This window comes from Sturnira hondurensis, unplaced genomic scaffold (assembly GCF_014824575.4).
Source record: "Sturnira hondurensis isolate 20B ecotype Veracruz unplaced genomic scaffold, ASM1482457v3 Scaffold0020601, whole genome shotgun sequence".
In the NCBI taxonomy this organism is placed as follows: domain Eukaryota; kingdom Metazoa; phylum Chordata; class Mammalia; order Chiroptera; family Phyllostomidae; genus Sturnira; species Sturnira hondurensis.
Genome location: NW_028093232.1, coordinates 1988587 through 1996163, shown reverse-complemented (window position 1 = coordinate 1996163; position 7577 = coordinate 1988587). Strand labels below are relative to the sequence as shown.

The window sequence follows — 7577 nt, the reverse complement described above, 5'->3', positions numbered from 1 at the left end:
GAAAACTTGGGATTCAATGCAACTAATTTAACACAGAGTGAGTTAGCACACAAAAGGCTCAGAGATACCATCATGAATGCCAAGGTCATTGCTGTTCAGGTCAGCCATGTTTTACTCTGGAGTTTGTATTTATTAATTTACTCATTTATCCAACATTTATCAGGGAACTACCCTGTTTAGACACTCTTCTAGAGGCTAAGACAAACTTTGTGCTTAACAGAGTTTTACCCGGCAAGACAGGATTTTCTTTGTCCCTGACTGCTCCTGTTTCTTTCCTCACCACAGGTATAAAGGGGATCTTTTGTAAATTGGAAAAAAGAGGTAGAGATTTTGTCAACTTAATAACAAATCAGAAGTTTGCTCTAAAAGGTGGTCAATGTTGACTTGAGAAAGATTTTTTTTAATCTGTTTCCAAAGCTTAGCTTGCAGCAGTTGGAGACTTGAGAAAGATTTGAAGGTCCTTCCAAGCTGGGGCTTGGAAGGAGGGAAAGAAGGTAGAAAAGGACCGATGGGATGGGGCAGGTGGTGGGAGGGTAGAGGGAAAAGGTAGAAAGTCAAGAAAGAGAGAGTAGAACTTTAAATGCTTATCTGAGGTGGGCTGAATTAATTGAAGGATGACAATGTGGGAAAGCGAAGGTGTTCTGTTTGCATCTTTCTCTGGGTTCTGTGTGTCCGCCTAATTGGCTAATGCTTCTCTGTAATGAGCTCTCCTAATGTGTCACCCAGATACTATGGGGATTACAAAGGCACTTCATTATGTGGGAATACTGAAGAGCTAGTCTTTTAACTTGCTCCACTACTCTTCCCTCCACAGCCCCTCACACCTTCTTGTCATCCTTACCACTTCTGGTCACCATCAGCTTCCTTTGGGTTTCAGGACATCCCCATTAGTGTGACCCCAATTATTAGTCACTTTAATTTTGAAAGCAGAATTCTAGAATTCTCATCTTCTTGATCCTTATTCTTCAAAAGCATCTTCACATCCTAGCTCTCGGAGGATTACCTGGATTCCAACTTCATCCATCCAGGGAGCATTTAGAGAGCGCCAATGATCATGCAAGGCAGTGTGGCTACAAACAATTACTACGTAAAACAACAACTGAGTGCTTCAGACTGACGAGGCTCTATTGTAAGGACTTTCTTTTGTATAAGTTCAACCTCTGGGCAGTGATATTATTATCCTTATTGCACAGATGAAGAAATGGAAGCACAGAGAGGTCAAATAATTTGCTTTAAATAACAGAACTGCTGGCAGAGCTGAGATTTGAAGCCAAGTGGGCAGGCACAACTACACAAGATAAATGAAGGCCATTCCTGGTGTTAGGGAGCACCTTCATTTTCTCTTCTTTTTATCTGCCATCACCACCTCTCGTGGTTTCAAACCTTTTTTGCCTCCATTCCTTCACTCATTTTTAAGAAAAATTCCTCGACATTTCAAAGTCAATCACTTACATGATATTTTAATTCTTGCCTCTACTATTTTCCTCCCTCTAGTCCTGACCTCCTCCGAGACATGGACCTTTTTATTATCTTGGCTCTTACTTTTATTACTTCATCTCTGCTAGTTCCTAGCAGCCAGCAAACAGGCTTAGCATGAAAAAACAAACTATCTTCTAACATCTTTTTTGAATTACAAAATTAAAAAGAAATATGTATCTTTAATAATTCACAACTTGAGGGAATCTGTCTCTTGGGGTCGCTGATGACTGCACCGAAGCCGGCCATCTTTCCCCAGTCAGGTTCCTTCTTCACTTCTCTGAGTTACTCCGTCCTGCTTCTTTGGTTGTGCTTTTCTGCCTCCATAACCAGCTTTTCTCCTTCTGCTCTCACCCATCCATGGGCATTGCCCAAAGTCCTGTCCTGTGAGCTCTTCCCTAATCTTTTCATCTTTTCCATACAATTTATTGCCCAAACTGGGACACTGTTGTCTGGAATAAATGCTAAACTAGATGGGATTCCAGAATAGGCAACATAAACCAGGACTGTAGCTGTTTCCTCAGTCTCTCTAAATCCCCCATTTTCCACCCCTTACTGGTGGTTTCTGCTTGTATGTTCAGGGATTCAAGCTCCACGTATCCTAAATCAGACTCTTCCTAGTTTTCTTTCCTTGTCTAAGCAACTGTTTCTGATTGTCTTACTTTTGCCAATGGAGTTGTTCTATTGTAATGACTGAGACTTGAAAACTTTAGGTCATTTCTGAATGTTTCCCATACACACTGCCTGTGGCATCAGTCTCCAGATCTATTTATAATGTTTCACTTTACTCTTCCTTTCCATTTTTAATGCTGTGATTTTATTTCAGGCCTTTATCACTTTAAGCTGGGGCTTTTTAAGTAGACTGATCTGAACCAACTTTTATTTTTTGTTAAATCTTTAAAAAACATATTTTATTTTATTTAGTTATTTTTAGAGAGAGGGGAAGGAAAGAGAAGGGAGGGAGAAAGAGAGGAAAACATCAATGTGTAGTTGCCTCTCATACACCCCTTACTGGAACCGGAAAAGACAATGGAGTTTGGGCTGCCTGTCACAACCAAACCTAATTAGCAATAACAGCAATTGAATCTTTTATGGGTGCTTTATTCAGATGGCTGGTGATCCGAGAAGATGGCGGGTTCATATTCTAACAAACCATCTTTCCTTCTCTTTCACACCAGATCTTTTATAAGGGGGTGGGGGAGGATGAACAAGGTGCCGTGAGGGCTTTGAGATTCAGAAGCCGCAACATTCCTGTCTGGGGCAGTTAGCTGTTCCCAGGGGAGGGTGGTCCTCTGCTCTCCCTGGAACATACAAGGCCCAGATGCCTCCAATTTTTCCCCACGTGGTAATCTCTAGCCAGTGTCCCAGGAGCCAGGCTGTTTTCCAGGAGCCAGGATGGGCCTTATTTGTAGTTTCTGAAACAAAAGCTTTAACATACACATTACTTGCTAGACTTATAACTTTTTCCTTAAGCTAAAATTTTCCAAGTCTTGAGTCCCCTATCATTACCGGGGACCTGGCCTGCAACCCAGGCATGCACCTTGACTGGGAATTGAACTGGTGATCATTTGGTTCACAGGCTGGTGCTCAATCCACTGAGCCACACCAGCCAGGGCTAAATCTTTTTTTTTTTTTTAAGATTTTATGTATTTATCTTTAGAGGGGAAGGGAAGGAAAGAAGGAGAGAAATATCAATGTATGGTTTCCTCTCGTGTGTCCCCTGCTGGGAACTTGGCCTGCAACCCAGGCATGTGCCCTGACTGGGAATCGAACCGTGATCGTGTGGTTTGCAGGCCCCCACTCAATTCACTGAGCTACACCAGCCAGGGCTAAGTCTTTTTAACAATAAAAATTGTTATTCTATTACAGTTGTCCTAATTTCTCACCCCCCTCCCCTTTGCAAAACTTGTAAAACTGTTTACTCTCCCACTTATTCAAGAACTCTCTCTGTGTTAGAGAATGTCTTCAATGCTGTGGTAGAATTTGCAACATAGCTTAGCCTTTACTTCCAGCGTGCCCAGAGCTTTACGGTCAGCCCGAGGTAGGACATATACACAGCTCTGCATATGGCCTTTCAGCTATCCAGAAATAGGGCACAAGTCTTTCAGTTTTCTATCGACTTCTCATTTCAAGGATAGCTTTTCCTTTTTAAGTTTTTATCTTCTCATTTGTCCCCACTGCTACTGCTGCCTCAGGTAGCTATAGTATTAAACAATTTCTGCTGATTGTTTTTTGACCAATGCCCCAAGGGGAAAAACCTGTTTCCACCGAATGAGCTTCGAGTCAGGTCAGTACAGATGAGCCTTGGAAGTAGAAGTGTTCAGGTAACCGCCACAGGTCAAACAGAGGGATGGGGCTTCTGGGGACTCTTAAATCCATTCTACCCCCACTAAGGTCTGGTTTCCATGGCTTTTGTGGGTAGTCAAGCTGCTGATGTTCATGATTACTGTAGAGCTTGGGAGAAGGGGATGGATATAGGGCAATTTAAAATACCACAAAACTCCCTGTTTCTTATGGAGATTAGGCCACTTAAGTAATGGTGGTGGTCAGGGGAAATGGGGACAACTGTAATTGAGCAACAATAAAAAAATTTTAAAAATCCAAGGATTTGGATATATTCTTGGATATAACAATCCAAGGATTGTTAGAAGCCTTTGACTAATTTCTAGAGTTCTGAAAAAGATGATTTGGACAATCCTTGCTGGTATTCTCATTGCTTTCATGAGAGGAGTGGGTTTTTGGAGCTCTTGGCTCTATCGTTCCCAGTTCAGAATCCCTGTTTGGAATGTTTTGGTTTCAGGTTCCATGTTATAACATCCTATTCATCAATTCTGAATTCCTAAACCTTTCCCTGACCATAGCAGTTGAAAGAGATGCTTCCTTTTAAAATTTCTAGAGTTCATTGCACGTGCCACCTGCATCATTGTCCGGAAACTGTGTGTTCGTGCATGTAACTGCCAGGAATCTGGCTTTGGGAGAGCTGGAGAAGGGCTCGAGGGTCTGCATTTATAAACACATTTCAGGGAACTGACATTCTAGTGGTTCATGGGCAAAATTTTAAGAAACACTGCTCTAAATGGCATTCATAATACTTACCATGTACCAATTAATATTACATATGCATGCTTTTATTTTTTGCACATTTCTACTCCTCTACTTAAATAAAAATTCTCTGTGTACAGGAACAATGTCCTGAATCGCCTGAATTTCCAGGAGCTTCAATATTATGGGCAGCCCTCTAAAGTTTCCCGAATGAATCAATAGGTAAGGACATAGTTTTCATTGGCAATAAACTATCAATTCCGAACTACAACAGACCGAGTAGAACTTTTAGAAATTGGAGGCTCACTGGTAAATTGAAAATTGGAGCTATTGCTTTCTTAATTAAGAAGGCAGTTGATTTTATAAATATTTGAACTTAGAAAATGACATCAGTTGTTTTAATAAATTGTTTTTTTTTGGAAATGCTAAGTAGTCAAACTCTAACAAAATGTGTAAATGAAGAAACTTTTACCTCAGTTGATTGGGGAGAAAGGAGGGAAAACACTGAACTGCAAAAGTCATGGAGTTTTCAGGTTTGAGGTTAAATGTCAGCAGCGCTGTCATCATGCATCTTTTTAGTCTCAAAGCTGATAATTTACAGACTTCTCTACTTTCTCTGCCGTATGACCACCTGCCTCTTGTGCATTAGACAGGCAGGGGTTGCTGGGGCTCGTGAGTCTGGTTTGGACACAGATGGTGATACTGTCTCTGCTCTCGGACAGTCTCTGTGTTCCCATGGTGTGATGGGGTGGCTTCCTGGTTGGTTAATTAACCTACTCTTGCCCCAAGAAACGATGAGATGGTAAAGGAGTCTTGTGGAGGAGAAAGGTGCAGCAGGATGGTAGACCACACGGACACCATTCCAGTTTTCTGCCAGAAAGTGATAGGTTAAGTTGTGAACTCAGCAAGTCTCTAGTGCAATTTAGTTAGTTGTCCTGCCCCAAGTGAAAGAACATCATTAGCAATTGGTCAGGTAATCACAGATTCTCTTGCTCAGTGCATTATGTAAATAGGTGTTAGTTTTAAAATATTTAAGAAGATAGGAGTGAAAAACAACACTGTAATGTTTCTGAGTTGTATTTATACTAAATACATTTATTAGAAATAGTGGAAGTGGATCACACCATTCAAGAAACAGTGACATCATGGGGGAGTGTATTAATTTATAAAATGCTTTATTTAGGTATTTAGGGAGTTAGCTTAATCCATATGTAATACTGCCTGCTTTTACAGTATGATGTCTTCACATATGATTATACCAAGGAAACCATCACTATGATCAAGATGACAATCTGCCTCCCCTAAAGTTTCCCTGTGCTGCTAGGTAACACTTCCCAGTCATCCCTTCCTGCCCTCCACCCCCAGGAAGCCACTGATCTGCTTTCTGTCAGTGTAATTGGTTTTCATTGCTTAGAGCGTTACATAAATAAAGCCGTAGCATTTACTTTATTGGGAGGGGCAAGGTTTCTTTTATTTAATGTAATTGTTTTTAGATTCATTATGTTTTAGAGTTTGAAAATAGCTCATTCCCTTTTGTTGCCTAGTAGTATTCCATTGTATGGATGTACCATGCGTAATTTGTTTATCCAGTAGCCTGCTGATGGGCATTTGGGTTGTGTGCAGCCTTTGACTATTACAAATACAGCTTCTAAGAACATTCAAGTCTTTGAATGTACAAGTGTTTATGCACTCCCATTTCTCTTGGGTAAAATACACAGAGGTAGAGTGGCTAAGCATAGGATCATGTTTAACTTTTAGAGAAATTGCTGAACTGTTGCCTTAGGGCTGGTCCCATTTCACATCCCCAGCAGCAGTTTAGGAGAGTGCAATTGCTCCATATCCTTGTTAACACTTAGTGTATTTGGCCTTTAAGATTTTAGCCACTCAGTAGATAATATAATGATGTTAAGTGTCTTTTTCATGTACTTATTTGCCATCTGTCCATCTTTTTTGGTGAAGTGTCTCTTCAAATATTTTGCCCATTTTAAAAAATTGGGTTTGTCTTTTTTAGAGTTGAGTTTTCAGAGCCCATTATATATTCTAGGTAAAAATCTTTACATCCAATTTCTAGTGGCAAATACTTCTTCCTAGTCTGTGGCTTGTCTTTCATTCTCTTTATAGTATCCTTTGAAGAGTAGAATTTTTAATTTTTTATGAAATTTGGTTTATTTGCTTTTGTTTTAAAAAATGATATTCTTTATTTTTCTTCTTCACCATCTTGAAGCCTGTGGAGCCTGCCAGGAGCAGGACTTCTGCAACAACAAACATGTCTGCAAGGCAGCGGTCCAAGGCCTGTTTTGATGGCTATAAACTGGGTCTGCGGAACTAGAGGGAGGACACGGCTCCTTTTAAAATTGAAGGTGTTTACGCTAGAGCTGAAACTGAATTCTATCTAGGCAAGAGATGTGCTTATGTGTGCAAAGCAAAGAACAGCACAGTGACTGCTGGTGGTAAACCAAACAAAACCAGAGTCATCTGGGGAAAGGTAACTTGTGCCCATGGAAACAGTGGCATGGTTTTTGCCAAATTCTGAAGGAACCTTCCTGCTAAGGCCATTGGACACAGAATCCCTGTAATACTGTACCCCTCCAGGATTTAAACTTATTGGTAAATAAACAACAACCCTGACTGTGTGGCTCGGTTGGGGGCCCTCTGGCAAAGCAAAGGATTCCGGGTTGGGGCACATGGTTGGGTTGCAGGTTCAGGCCCTGGTCAAGATGCAAAGGGGAGCCAATTAGGGAATGTTTCTCTCACACATCGATGGTTCTCATCTTATTTTTCTCCCTCCCTTCCCTCTGAAATAAGTAAATAAAATGTATTTTAAAGAGTAAATAAAAATGATGGGTATTGGGTATACCCACTATATTGTTGGGTATAGTATAGGTTGACAGTTTTCTTTTTTCAGTATTTTAGATGTTGTTCCACTAACTTCTTATACTATTTTCAAAGAGAAATCTGCTGTCATCTTCATTTTTCTTCCCTTGTATCTTATGTGTCTCTTTTCTTGTTTGATTTTAAGAACTTTCTCTTTATCACCAGTTTTGAGCAATTTGATCATA

At 40.5% G+C, this 7577-nt stretch overlaps 1 pseudogene; it reads left to right on the top strand.

Moving 5' to 3' along the window:
• Window positions 1–6727: 6727 nt before the first annotated feature.
• On the top strand, window positions 6728–7290 carry LOC118975994 (60S ribosomal protein L35a-like; annotated as a pseudogene).
• The last annotated feature ends 287 nt before the right edge of the window (window positions 7291–7577 follow it).